The sequence below is a fragment of the Carcharhinus amblyrhynchos genome, chromosome 2, assembly GCF_965287045.1.
Source record: "Carcharhinus amblyrhynchos chromosome 2, sCarAmb.v2.hapA, whole genome shotgun sequence".
Lineage (NCBI taxonomy): Eukaryota > Metazoa > Chordata > Chondrichthyes > Carcharhiniformes > Carcharhinidae > Carcharhinus > Carcharhinus amblyrhynchos.
The window spans coordinates 117898355-117914135 of record NC_137325.1 but is presented as its reverse complement, the minus strand read 5'-3'; positions in this window follow the sequence as shown (position 1 = coordinate 117914135).

The following is a 15781-nucleotide window of genomic DNA, read 5'->3' as shown; positions in this document are numbered from 1 at the left end:
ACAGCTTGGCGTTCCAGTCAAAACTTCATTCACTGTCAGCAGCACCAGAGAATCCCAGCCTCGAGCGAGGACGGGAGATTTCAGCCCATATCACGAGTATAAATTGTGAACTGTGGTCCCAGCACTGAAATGAAAAACAATCAAATGGGGCAAATATTCAGCAGCATCTCTGGAGACAGGAACAAAAGTGAATGTTTCATTTCTCTGAAGACGAGTCACAAGGATTCGAAACATTGGGCAAAATTTTATGACTTCATCACACCTGTTTTGCGGTGGGAAAAAAAATCATAAAATCGAGTCTGATGTGACTAGAGGGAATGGCACCCATTTTCGCACCCATTCCCATTTTATCAGGAAAAAAAACCGGCACGATCAGGATCCAAAATGGGCAAAACGTCAACTTGCACTCTTTTGTGTTCATCGCAATGTAATTAGCTTCATATCCATTCATCCCAACTCTGGGGTCTGTGAGGGGGGGGAGCGTGTGTTGCTGGTGGTCTGTGGGGGGGGGGCGCGATATGGGGAGTGTGTGTTGCTGGGCTAGGGGCAAGCAGAGTTTTTAAATCTCTCCAACCGTTTCTCCCCTTCCCCAACCACCACTACCTCCCCCACCTTTGATGAGATGGCTTTTGCGACGCAACCGATTGATCTTGCTGTTCTTTTGGTTGCTGCTAGAGCTGAGGAGGAGGAGCAGGAGGAAGAATTGCGGGCAAAGATGGTCCAGGCCTTACCACTCACAGGGAGATGGTTGCGGAGGTGGACATGGCTGCCATTCGCCACGGTGATACAAAGAACAACCCAGCACGGGAAACAGGCCCTTCGGCCCAACGAGCCCGCACCGCCGCATCACCCTACACCTATTCTACCCTGCGTGTCTACGAATGGAACCCCTAACTTAGCCAGATTCAGGGGAGAATAGTGTCAATTTGGTAAAACCAATCAGCCTAAGAGCACATCTTTGGGGGTGTGGGAGGAAACCGGAGCACCCGGAGGAAACCCACGCAACCACAGGGAGAATGCACAAACTCCCACAGACACAGGCCCAAATCCATGTATCTGCACAGCCAGCAGTGATAGTCACTGAGCTGTTGCGGCGCCCGTCTATCGGTCCAGGATCAAGCACACACACCGACATGAAGTACTAGGCTACTCCCGGAACCTCCAAGAGCAGCCCACGCACGACCCACCGTGTGCATGCCCCTCGTTTGACAATGAGGTGGACCTCCACCTGCGGAATAAAAAGACAAAAACGTTAACATATAAGTCTGCATTTCCGGTGTCTCCCGAGGCTCTGACCCTATTTAATACCCCCTACTATAATCCTCCATCCCTGTTTCGCTCATGTGTCTATCTAAGTAAACCTTAAACAAGTCCAACGTGCCTGCCTCCACCACCTTACTCGGTAGCGCGTTCCATACCCCCATGACCCTCTGCATGAAAAACCTTCCTCTAGTATCCAAATTATACTTCTCCCCCCTCACCCTTAGATCGTGACCTCTCGTAATTGTTGTCCCCAATCTAGGGAGCAGTCTCTCACTATTGACTCTATCTATTCCCTTCAGTATCTTATATACCTCTATCATGTCTCCCCTTAATCTCCGTCTTTCCAAGGAGAAGAGCCCCAGTTTCTCCAACCTTTCCTCGTAACTCAGTCCCTCCATACCAGGCAACATCCTGGTAAACCTCCTCCGCACCCTCTCCAGGGTCTCCATGTCCTTCCGGTAGTAAGGTGACCAGAACTGGACGCAGTACTCCAAATGCAGTCTAACCAACGATCTGATGTTGGGGGGAAGCAGGAGAAAGAGTAAGCGGTAATCCTGGCAGCTCCATATGCGAGTGTCTTTCGAGCAACTATCAGACAACGCGTACTGCCGATGGCTCTGGCTCCGAAAGGAGACAGCACTACACCTGTGCTATTTATTGTAGGAACTGGCACCTCGGGGCATGAGCGGGGCATCCACTCCCGGTGGGTGTGAAAGTGACAGCCGCCTTTACACAACCGAGTCCTTCCAGACCACCAGTGGAGACCTTTGTGGCATTTCCCAACCATCCATCCACGACTGTGCGAAGGAAGTTGCAGATGTCCTGTACGCGCAAGCGAGGCCAGCAAGAAGCCCGGGCTGCAAGATTCGCAGTTATCGCGAGGATGCCCAATGTGCAGGGGGCCAGTGTCCCGGAAGTCTTTGAGGAGAACCCCAGGGTGCAGGGATGGCTCATGGCGGACATGGGGTGTCCACTTAGGACTTGGCTGATGACGCCTGTGCAGAGGCCTGATACTGATGCGGAGACCTGGTATAATGAGGCCTATGTTGCCACCTGTTCAATACTGGAATGGTGCACAGGCTCCTCAAAATGCAGTTCAGATGCCTGGGTTGCCCTGGTGGGGCCCTGATATTGTTTATTTATTAGTCACAAATTGGCTTACATTAACACTGCAATGAAGTTACTGTGAAAATCTTGTCGCCAAACTCCTAGTGCCAGTTCGGGGTACGCTGAGGAAGAATTTAGGTGCATTGGCCACGCTAACCAGAATGTCTTTGGACTGTGGGAAGAAACAGGAGCACCCAGAGGAAACCCACACAGACACGGGGAGAACGTGCAAACTCCACACAACCAGTGACCCAAGCTGGGAATTGAATCTGGGTCCCTGGAGCTGTGAGGCAGCAGTGCTACCCACTGTGTCACCATGCTAGATGAAGTTAAGTGCTCACCCTTGTTGCCCAGATTAGGTCATTCATTTTTTTGCGCACCGCTTTCCGATTCTCCTGGCTAGTGCCTTGGCACTAAGACGCATGGCCAAAGCCTTCCAGGCTTCATTTCCATCTCCTCCCCTGGGATGGCGTCCTGCTGGGTGGAAGAAGGTATCCCACCTTGACTCCACCACCTCCGGTAACCTGGCCAGATCTGCATCCGAGAAATGGGGAGCTGCTTTCCTAGAGGCCATTTCTTCCTGCACTATCTGCCTGTCTGTCCATCCTTGGGGTTTTTATGGAGCTGTCCCTGGTTGGGGCAGATCAGCTGAAGGTACTCTGGGCGAGTCACGAGCCAGTTAGAGCATTCCTGATGAGGCATAGCTGAATCACGCGAGGCCAGCAATTAGCACGTCCAGCACACTCCCAGAGTGCACCCTGTTTCTCCCAGTCACAAGCTGTGCAGAGCTGAGCTGCCTTGCATGGCCCATTGACATCTACAGTTACACACACACTCCTAACAATTGGTTTCGGGCTGCCGGGCAGATTCACCCCTTTGTCCTCACACTGCTGCCTGAGTGTGGGTTCCAATCACACTGCAGTCACCCTCCCCTGAGTGCGAGGCCTTTCAGGCCACGTGAGGGGCAACACACACCCCATTCCTGAATCCCCTACTGTGCCCTGACTGCCTGGCCTCTCACAGGATCCCACCCGTGTAACTCAGTCACCCCCAGGGTTGAGCTTCTTGTTTTCAAACCCTCACACCCTCTTGTTAGCCCCCACAAGGAAGGGCACTCCGTCAGCTGCAATATGGACAGGAACCAGGGAGAGAGGGAATTACTGCCTGCATACCAGCCTTCACAATCCCTTTAAAGCAAGTGGTTCCACGTAACAAAGGGAAGTTAAGATCTGCAAGCGACACCACTGGATTTCTCCCCCCCCAGTTTGGTGATTCTGGGATCCCCGGCCCCCAGTCTTTAGATGCACTTATCTGAGCCCCTCCGCATCCTCTCCCATGCACCCTGCAGAGTGAATACCTGGAGGGTGATGGCTGTCTGAATGTTCACCTCCAAAATCGTGAGTGAAGGTGCCAGGTTCACAGATGTGTAGGGCTGTTGTAAATGGTGCCAGTGTGACGTCATGTCTGCTGAATATCTGGAGTGGCGGGGGGAGGTGGCGGGAAGTCCCAGAGAGAGTGCGTGCTAATGACATGCTAATCTGTTAAAACGGGCTTCCTGGGGTCCTGCCGGTATTTCACCAACTCTGGAACAGGCTCCCTCTGCTCAAGCTCTCCTAATAGGACAGCTTCCCCATCCCAGCAATCAGACCAGTCACCCTTCAGTGCATTCTCTCTAGAATAAGTACGTCCTCCCTGAGGTACAGAGACCAAAACTGTACACAATGTTTTAATGTGGTCCCACGAAAGCCTTGCAAAATTATAGCAAGAACTCCCAATCCTTGCGCTCTAATCCCCTCTCAGCCAACAATGCCTTTTATAACTTCTCAGAGTAAGAGGCGGCCTATTTAAAACAGAGATGAGGAGGAATTTCTTCTCTCTGTGAATCTGTGAAATTCTTTACCACAGATGCTGGGCCATTTATTATTTTCAAGGCTGAGATAGACAGATTTCTAATCAACAATGGAGTCAAGGTTATGGAGATAAGGCAGGAAAGTAGAGTTCAAGGATATCTCAGATCGATCAAGATCTCATTGAATGATGGAGCAGACTCATTGGGCTGAATGGCCTGCTTCTGCTCCCACGTCTTATGGTCTTTCCACGTTTCATGTACAAGGGACATCCAAATCCCTCTGAACACCAACATTTATTTGTTCGTCACCATTTAAAAAATACTCGGCTTATCTATTCTTCAAACTTTGGAAATGTACCTCCATAAACCCCCTTACCGCTCGTGTTTCTTTAATCTTCGAGTACAATGAAGGGATCAGCTCTGTAGTCATGGTTACGGCTGGCTGAGGGGAAGAAATTGTATAGTTGGCACTAGTACGGTTACTCTGGCCTGGCTTCAGGAGGGCATGGGGGAGAGAAGGGTAAGTAATATGCAGCACAGCAGTGTGTCAAGAAATCAAACATATTCTTAATAAACTGGCCTAATGAACCCACCAGTTAAATGCACTTCACAAGTGAAATGTATAACTGACTTGAAAGCTAAGGCTTGACAGTACACGTACAACATTGTTTTATTGACTGACAATAAATAATATGCCCAAACATATAATAAATCAGAGTAAGTAGCTGCTTGCTAGGCACGACAGATTGATGTTACCATAGCTGTCAAAACAAATGTCCTCGTCTGCTATCACTTTACAACTGGACCTAGTTCAACCAACAGCAACAGGTCACTCCCCACTGCCCTTTTGCTGTAACAGTTTGAGAAATTTCTATGCCACATGGGTAGATAATTTTGACTTGCCAACTAAGTGATAAAACAAAGGAACGTGTGAGTATAGGAATGAGTGGAGGCCGTTCAGCCCTTTGAGACCGTTCTGCTGTTCAGTTGCATTATAGGCGGTATGGTGACACAGTGTTTGGCACTGCTGCATCATAGTGCCAGGAACCCAGGTTCGACTCCTGACTTGGGTCACTCTCTGTGTGGAGTCTGTGTGTCCTCCCCATGTCTGCTTGGATCTTTTCTGGGTGCTCTGGTTTCCTCCCACAGTCCAGAAGTGCTGGTTAGGTGCATTGGCCATGCTAAATTCTCCCTCATTGTACCCGCCAAAATGTGGCAAGTAGGGGATTTTCACAGTAACTTCATTGCAGTGCTAATGCAAGCCTACTTGTGACAGTGTTAAATAAACTTAAAAACTGCATCTGCACCTCATCGACCCACCTTGGGACCGTAACCCTCACTACTTCTGCTGAACAAAACTCTTAAGAAACTCACTTTTTTATTTTTCAACTGACCAAGATACAGCAGCTTTCCAGAGTTTCAAATCTCCACCACACTTTCTACAAAGAAATGTTCCCTTTTGAACTGTCTACTGCCCCTTGTTTTGGACTCCCCTACCAGAGAAAGCAATTTATCTCCATTTAATTTTAATCCTTTAATCGTGTTAGCAACTTGACGTTTTTATTGAAAAATGTCTCTTGGGGACATTGGAAGAACTGACACAGACACAACAAGCAAAATGGCTTCCCTTGGCTTTCTTTATTCACTCATGGGACATGGACATCACTGGCTGGCCAGTATTTATTGCCCATTTCTAGGTGACCTTGAACCGAGTGGCTTACTAGGCTATTTCACAGGACAGTCAAGAGTCAACCACATTACTATAGCTCTGGAGTCACGTGTAGGCCAGACTAGGTAAGGACAGCAGACTTCCTTCCTTAAAGATTGTTAACATTTTTCCAGGGGGGACGTAGACAGAGTGGACAGTCAGAAGCTTTTCCTAGGGTGGAAGAGTCAATGACTAGGGGGCATAGGTTTAAAGTGCGAGGGGCAAGGTTTAAAAGAGGTGTATGAGGTAAGTCTTTTACACAGAGGGTGGTGGGTGCCTGGAACTCGCTTTCAGGAGGAGGTAGTGGAGGCGGATACAATAGCGTCTTTTAAGTTTCTAGATTAATAGTCTATCGATAATAGCACTAGGCCATTGCCTCCCTTGAGCTATGTATTTTTATGTTATTTAACACTTTGCATCAAAGACGTTTGCCACCAATATTCACTTTACGCATGATTCAATTTGTATTATAATTAGCACGTCTGGAGAATGCATTATACAGCAGCCTTTTGTGGAATACTTTGAAGCATATTTAGTTATTATCTCTAAAACTAAAGATTCTGGCACTCTCAGAGGGTTTGTAATTAAACTCTCTTCAAAAAAAAAGTCAACTTTGAAATTTTGAAAGTATTCATTGTTACACACTGAGACACTCAAATTATAAGTTAAATGTGCTGTTTGAGTCATGAAAATAATTATTGGTGTTTGAAAATTATTGACATACCATTCCGTCTGTTGAATGTTGCAGTATGTAATGATAAGTCTAATATTTTTACGTATATGATTGTAACTTTCAGAGATAGCTGTTTGTGATAATAATCTGCATCATCTCGTGCCCCAGGCTCAAAAGAAGGACTTTGACAAAACTCAGCAGACCAACGTACATCAACAACTTGAAGCACCTCGAGCATTTAACATTTGAAGGCAATAGTTTAGCATAAGTTCTGTATTTTATGTTTTATCATTTTAATCAAGTTAGAAGTTCAAAGGAACAGTTACATGGGCAGCACCGTGACACAATAGTTGGCGCTGCTGCCTACAGCACCAGGAACCCGGGTTCAATTCCAGTCTTGGGTGACTGGCTGTGGGAAATCTGCACGTTCTTCCTGTGTCTGTGTGGGTTTTCTCCTGGACGCTCCAGTTTCCTCCCACAGTCCAAAAGATGTGCTGATTAGGTGCATTGGCCTTGCTAAATTCTCCCTCAGTGTACCTGGACAGGTGCTGGAATGTGGTCACTAGGGGATTTTCACCGTAGCTTCATTGCAGTGTTAATGTAAGTCTACATGTGACACTAATAAGTAAATAAATTATGACTTAATCTGTATTATATTACAAACAATGGGATTGATGTGGTGAAATGTCATTGCGCTTAGACCCTCCCTGAAGTCATTGACCAAAGTTATGGTCACCTCTCCTAATATCTCCTTTCTTTGTTCATTGTCCATTATTTACTGGAGTTCTATGAGGATGTGTCTAGGGCAGTGGATAGAGGAGAGCCGGTGGATGTGGTCTTTCTGGATTTTCAGAAGGCGTTTGACAAGGTACCTCACAAGAGGTTATTGCAGAAGGTCAGGGGACATGGAGTTGGGGGTAGGGTGTTAGCGTGGATAGAGGATTGGTTGTCAAATAGGAGGCAGAGAGTGGGGGTCAATGGGTGCTATTCGGATTGGCGGATGGTGACTAGTGGAGTGCCCCAGGGGTCGGTGCTGGGGCCTCAGCTATTTACCATTTATATAGATGATCTGGAGGAGGGAACCGAGTGTAGGGTGTCGAAATTTGCTGATGACACCAAGATTGGGGGAAAGGCAAATTGTGCGGAGGGTGTGGAGAGTCTGCAGAAGGATCTAGATAGGCTGGGCGAATGGGCCAGGAAATGGCAAATGGAATTTAATGTTGGCAAGTGTGAGGTGGTCCACTTTGGTAGGAAGAATGGTAGGAAGGACTATTACTTACGGGGCGAAAAACTACAGCAGGCGACAGTGCAGAGGGACCTCGGGGTCCTTGTGCATGAGTCGCAAAAACCCAGCTTGCAGGTGCAGCAGGTGGTCAGGAAGGCGAATGGGATGCTGGCCTTCATAGCGAGGGGGATTGAATATAAAAGTAGGGAGGTCTTGCTGCAGCTGTATAGGGCATTGGTGAGGCCGCAGCTGGAGTACTGTGTGCAGTTTTGGGCGCCGCACCTGCGCAAGGATATTTTGGCCTTGGAGGGAGTGCAGAGGAGGTTTACTAGGCTGATGCCAGAGTTGAGGGGGTTGAGCTATGAGGAGAGGCTGAATAAACTAGGCTTGTACTCGTTAGAGTTTAGAAGAATGAGGGGAGATCTCATTGAGACGTATAAGATGATGAATGGGATGGATAGGATAGAGGTGGAGAGACTCTTCCCGCTCAAAAAAGACAGTAGGACTAGGGGGCACAGCCTCAAGATAAAGGGGAGGCCGTTTAGAACGGAGTTGAGGAGGGACTTCTTCACTCAAAGGGTGGTGAATCTCTGGAATTCTCTACCCGTTGAAGTGGTGGAGGCTGCCTCGCTAAATATTTTTAAGAAGCGGGTTGATGGGTTCTTGATAAGAGAGGGGATTAAGGGTTATGGGGAGAGGGCGGGAAAGTGGAACTGAGCCATGACAGATCAGCCATGATCTTATTGAATGGCGGGGCAGGCTCGAAGGGCTAGATGGCCTACTCCTGCTCCTATTTCTTATGTTCTTATGTTCTTATTTGATTACACCTCCATTAGGAGCTTTGGGAAGTATTTCTACATTATGGCTGCTATGTTTTCAAGTCCTTTGTGGCCTCACTTTTCTCAACTTTATAACTTCCTCCTAGTCTACAGCTATCCAAGATCTCCACATTACTCCAATCCTGGCTTCTTATGCAAGCTATATTTCCATCACTCTAATACTGGCAGCCATGCTCGCAAATTCCAATGTCCTAAGCTTGGAATTTCCACTTCACTTTGCTCTTTTCCTTTCAGTTAGTCCATACAACCTATCTCTTTAAATCACCAAGGACTACTTTAGTCCTCTATCCTAATAGATCATAAGATCATAAGATCATAAGAAATAGGAGCAGGAGTAGGCCATCTAGCCCTTCGAGCCTACCCCGCCATTCAATAAGATCATGGCTGATCTGTTGTGGCTCAGTTCCACTTTCCCGCCCTCTCCCCATAACCCTTAATCCCCTCTCTTATCAAGAACCCATCAACCCGCTTCTTAAAAATATTTAGCGAGGCAGCCTCCACCACTTCAACGGGCAGAGAATTCCAGAGATTCACCACCCTTTGAGTGAAGAAGTTCCTCCTCAACTCCGTTCTAAACCGCCTCCCCTTTATCTTGAGGCTGTGCCCCCTAGTCCTACTGTCTTTTTTGAGCGGGAAGAGTCTCTCCACCTCTATCCTATCCATCCCATTCATCATCTTATACGTCTCAATGAGATCTCCCCTCATTCTTCTAAACTCTAACGAGTACAAGCCTAGTTTATTCAGCCTCTCCTCATAGCTCAATCCCCTCAACTCCGGTATCAGCCTAGTAAACCTCCTCTGCACTCCCTCCAGGGCCAAAATATCCTTGCGCAGGTGCGGCGCCCAAAACTGCACACAGTACTCCAGCTGCGGCCTCACCAATGCCCTATACAGCTGCAGCAAGACCTCCCTACTTTTATATTCAATCCCCCTCGCGATGAAGGCCAGCATCCCATTCGCCTTCCTGACCACCTGCTGCACCTGCAAGCTGGGTTTTTGCGACTCATGCACAAGGACCCCGAGGTCCCTCTGCACCGTCGCCTGCTGCAGTTTTTCGCCACGTAAGTAATAGTCCTTCCTACCATTCTTCCTACCAAAGTGGACCACCTCACACTTGCCAACATTAAATTCCATTTGCCATTTCCTGGCCCATTCGCCCAGCCCATCTAGATCCTTCTGCAGACTCTCCACACCCTCCGCACAATTTGCCTTTCCCCCAATCTTGGTGTCATCAGCAAATTTCGACACCCTGCACTCGGTCCATAAGAGGCTTGTTGTTCAATTTTGTTTGATAAAACTACTGTACATTGCGCATTTTATTATATGAAAAGCTCTATGCAAGTTGTTGTTGTTGTAAGTACAAGTTGTATTTAAGGCTAGGAGGCTGTAACTCATGGAGTTCTGTAACAATCAGTTCTTGGACGTCGACTTTTTACAATCAATATCAATAGCTTAAATGAGGTAACAAATGAAAATGTGAACTAAGGGCAGAATTAGGCCATTCAGCCCCTTGAGCCCATTCCATCATTAAATAAGATAATGACTGATCTAACTGTAACCTTCCACCTACTCCCGATAATCTTTCACCCCTTTGTTTATCAAGAATTTATCTAATTCTGCCTTAAAAACATTTGAAAATTCTGCTTCCACTGCCATTTGAGGGGATTTCCAAAAACTCACTATCTTCAGGGGGAAATAAATTATCCTCGTCTCTATTTTAAAATTTAACTTCATTGCAATGTTAATGTAAGCCTATTTGTGACACTAATCAATAAACTTGAAACACTTGAAGCAGTGCCTTCACTCCTGGCATCACTGCTGCTGACTGCTACCCCCCCTAACTGCTACCCTCATTGTTCTGTGCACTTTGTATCTCTGGGTGCCCTTCTCAGTGCTCTCCGTTGCAGATGAGATTTTCAGCACCATTTTTAAAGTTACCTCTGATTCAGCTCAAAGTTTTCTCTGGACAGCTTGCATAGTTTACACCACATACCAATCAGTCCCTTAGCATGTCATTCAATGCTGAGCCAAAATTGCAATGCTCCTCAATTTGCCTTAGCCTTGCTATAAAGGCTGCAGATGTCTCCTCTGAGGTTCTTCCCATTGAGTTAAATTTATATCTTTGTAGTATTACTGAGGGCTTAGGGTGGTAATGCCCCTTTGCTAGCTGAATGAGCTCTGAAAATGTTTTTGTGTTGGAAGCATCCATGGATGTTGAATTTCAGATCAAGTTATATATCTAGGTCCCATGTGCAGTCAGCAATATGACTTTCTTCTCATCCTTCCACTCTGTCCGTTTAGCACTGAAAAAATATTCCAAATGCACCACATGTTGTACCCAGTCTTCTATTGCAGTGTCAAAAGCCTCTTCTTGTTTGAAGAGAGGCATGGCTACTTCAACAGGCTGGTTGTTGTGCAATTCTTGCAAATGAACTTTCCTTCAAATTTTTTGTTGTAATCTGAGTTACTGCTGTTTTCCTCATTGTCAACGTAGTATATGCAATAATTGGTGACCACCAGTTAGCTAAGAAACAACAGCAGGTTCATTACTTCTTACAGATATATACAGGGTTCTTCCATCGATGTGTTCATTCTTAGCTGTAGGATCAATCTAGCTTTAAGAGCTCGCACTTTGCTCAGAGACCCCTGAGCTTGTTCCCCATGGAGTCACGTGATCTTTCTGATGCATGATGCATGAAAGGGTTGCAGTTAATTAAAGTTAAGATAGTCAAGCGATTAGGAAGACAAAAGGTATGTTAACTTTTGCTACAGAGGGATTAGAGTATAAGAGTAAAGAAGTCCTATTGCAATTATACAGGGCATGGTTAAGGCCACACTTGGTACACTGTGTAGATTGGGGAAGTTAGGATTGTTTACCTTGGAAGAAAGCAGGCTGGAAAGCAGGAGAGACCACTGTGGTCTTCATCGCAAGGCGAGGACCAATCACGGAGCATTGCTAAAGGTACTCAAAACTATGAAGGGTCTGGATAGGATAGATAGGGAGAAACCTTTCCCATTTGTGAAAGGAATGAGAATGAGGGCAAAGATTTAAAGTAATTGATGAAGGAATCTAAAGTAGAAAGAGGAAATATGTTTGTGTACAGGAAATGGTTAAGGTTCAGGAAGCATAGAGAACATACCCCTGTCTACATCGCCAGGGACTTAGTAGGAGTCAAGATCTTCAAGTTTTTAGGCGTGCAGATTACCAACAACATGTCCTGGTCTCCCTATGCTGACTATTGTTACAAAAGCCCACCAACACCTCTACTTTCTCAGAATACTAAGGAACTTTGACAGTACGATGGGCCACAAGCTTAAGGTGAGGGGGGAGAGGTATAACACAGATATTAGAGGGAGGTTTTTCACACAGAGGGTAGTGGGGGTATGGAATGCTCTGCCAAGTAAGGTGTTGGAGGCAGGCATGCTAGATTTGTTTAAGAGTAACTTAGACAGACACATGAGTGGGTTGGAGATGGGTGGATATCGGACATTGTTTTAAATAAAGTTCATAAACAGTGGGACGACCCTGGTAATGGAAAAGGATATGGGATGATAATGATGTCTTTTCTCTTTTAATTCACAGGTTTTAAGTCGGTCCGCCTTGTTGTCCAACAAGGGGCATACACGCGATGGGTTGTACTTGGGCTGCTCTTGATTGTTCGAGATTGGCCTAGTGCTTCATGTCGTTAGTGTGCGCTTAAACTGGACCAGATACTGGGCAAGACAACAGCTCAGTGACTATCACTGTTTGCTGTGCAGACACATGGATTTGGGCCGGTGTCTGTGGGAGTTTGCGCATTCTCCCCGTGCTTGCGTGGGTTTTCTCCGGGTGCTCCGGTTTCCTCCCACACCCCAAAGATGTGCTATTAGGCTGATTCGCAGTAATAAATTGTCCCTAAATTAGTTTCCCTCAATGTGGATTGCCATAAAAACAATAGATAGGGGTCATGGGTGGAGGGGGGGACTGGTAATATTAAGAGGGCGGCGCGGGCTCATTAGGCTGAAGGGCCTGTTTCCTGGGCTGTTTTTGTTCTTTGTTCTTTGACATGTCAGTTATGACTCTCACCAACTTTTATAGATGCATCATAGAAAGCTTTCTTCCTGGTTGTATCATATCTTGGTATGGCTCTTGCTCTGCCCAAGACAGTAAGAAATTACAAAAGGTCTTGAATGTAGCCCAATCCATCACGCAAACCAACCTCCCATTTATTGACTCTATCTACACTTCCCGCTACCTTGACAAAGCAGCCAGCATAACTAAGGACCTCACGCACGCCGAACATTCTTTCTTCCACCATCTTCCGTTGGGAAAAAGATGCAAAAGTCTGAGGTCACATACCAATCAACTCAAGAACAGCTTCTTCCTTGCTGCTGTCAGACTTTTAAATGGACCTACTTCACATTAAGTTGATCTTTCTTCACACCCTAGCTATGACTGTAACACTACACTCTGCACTCTCTCATTTCCTTCCCTATGAATGATAAGCTTTGTCTGTATAACGTGCACAAATCAACACTTTTCATTGTATGTTAATACATGTGACAAAAATAAATCAAACCAAATCAAAAGAACTGCCTGAGGGTTTGGTGGAGGAAGATTCAGCTGAAGCATTCAGAAGAGAATTAGACTGTAATCTGAATAGGAAGGATGTGCAGGGTTAGAGGGAGAAGGCAGGAGAATGGCACTAAGTGAATTGGTTATTTAGGGAGCTGGTGCAGACACAATGGGCCAAATGGCCTCTGTCCATGTTGTAACAATTCAGTTATTCTGAATGGATTTGGTGTCCTTACTTAAAGAAGGACATACTTACACTAAAGGGAGTGCAATGAAGATTCACGAAACCGGTTCCTGTGATGTGGGGGCTGTGAGGAGAGATTGTATAGGCTAAGCCTTATATTCCCTGGGGTTTAGAAGAATCGAAGATGTTTAGTTGGAGCATATAATGTTCTTAAAGGGCTTCACAAGGTAGATGCTGAGAAAACATTTCCCCTGATGGGGGAATCTAGAATACGAAGTCAAAGTCTTAGATCAAGGAGGCCAACCAGTTAAGATTGAAATAAGAAGAGATTTCTCCACTGAAAGGATTCTGAATCTTTGGAATTCTCTGCTCCAGAAATGCTCCGTTAAGGATAGTTAAGACTGAGGTAAATAGACTTCTGGATACTAATGGAATAAAAGAGTAAGGAACAATGTAAGAAATTGGAGTTAGAAGATTAACTACGATCTTATTGAATGGTGGAACAGGCCAACTTTTAACTTCTTATTTCCATACTCCCACTTATAACTTCTTATTTCCATATTTCCGACACAATGGCCCAGTGGTTAGCACTGCTGCTGCACAGCGCCAGGTATCTGGGTTCAATCCCTGGCTTGGGTCACTGTCTGTGCAGAGTCTGCATATTGGCTGCGTGGGTTTCTTCTGATGTTCCACTTTCCTCCCACAGTCCGAAAGACATGCTGGTTAGGTGCATTGGCCATGCTAAATTCTCCCTCAAACCGGGAATCGAACCCGGATCCCTGGCGCTGTGAGGCAACAGTACCAACCATTGTGCCATCATGCCACCAACAAGTTACTTTTTTTTATCTTCTAATATTCTCCCCTGAGGCAAGAGTGAATTTCAGTTCAACAATCAGATACCACCAGCTGAAAAATTCTGAATTGAATAAACCTGAACACACGTTTAGAACATAGAATATAGAACACTACAGCACAAACAGGCCCTTCGGCCCACAAGTTGCGCCGATCTCATCTATACCTACCAAGCCATAGAACTATCTGTAACTTCCAATCCCATTAGATCCCATATACTCATCCAGAAGTCTTTTAAAAGACCCCAGCGAGTTCGCCTCTACCACCACCGATGGCAGCTGATTCCACTCACTCACCACCCTTTCAAAGACCACAATCAGTACCATGTTGTATAAGTTCAGAATGCTGACAATACCATTCTTGCAGCCCAACAAAAGGTAATGTTACCAATTGATGCAATTATTGTTCTTCACCTTTGTGACTGTGCATTTCAGTATAGATGGTTACTCTGGGCTGGTAAAAATCCTCTTGGCTGCTTATTAGATCTCACTGGGCCATGTTTGCTCAAGCTTCTGGCTCCTCTACCTGGTAGTCCTTTTTTGTTACAGCACAAAAGAGGTTAACAAAAAATGTATAAAGTGACAACCACTGAGGAGGTCCTGACCATTCACGGATTACTGTTCCCATGGTAACTAACATTTGCTTAACTCACAACAGCAAACAAGGAAGGAATGGCATGTCAACAAGCAAGATAAAAGGAGTTTACTTGTTAAATAAGTAAAATTAAAAGATTGATGAGGAAATGAGAGGGAAATCCAGCAGAAGTCTCTTTGCTTGTTAATGTTCTGTAACATAAGAAATGTGCATTATTGTAGTACTTTTAATGCTGTAAAACATCCTAACACTCTTCATGGAGGAATGTAGATAAGGGTTAGAAGGAAAGCTCGATATGGGCAACATAGTGGCACAGTGATTAGCATTGCTGCCTCATAGCACCAGGGACCCAGGTTCGATTCCCAGCTTGGGTCACTGTCTGTGCAGAGACTGCACGTTCTCCCCATGTCTGCGAGGGTTTCCCCCGGATGGTCCAGATTCTTCCCACAGTCTAAAGGACGTCCTGGTAGGTGCATTGGCCATGATCCTGGGCTTCAGGTGGGTGGAGTACCATTAGCTGCCACTGGTCATGCTGGCGCTGCACACAATGACTAGCTGCTGGCCTCTGGTCTGAGGTGCACTTAATTCTGTCAGGCCTCCCCCACAGAACTGACAGGGGTTCCCCTCTGTTATGTTGTTATAGTGATATAATGACACCAATGATAATCATGTTGTGGGTTCATATATTTAGACTAGACACATGGGAATGTTTATAGAACATAGAACACTACAGCACAAACAGGCCCTTCAGCCCACAAGTTGAGCCGATCATATCCCTACCTACCAGGCTTATACTTGGATAGGAAGCTTAAAGACATCAGCAGCAGAGCTGTGGGTGTGTGCTCTGCTCAGGGCAAAAGTGAAACCAAGGCTGGATCACATGACACACTTCCCTTATGGTGATGTCATGCTGTGTTTTAAGTATATGACAA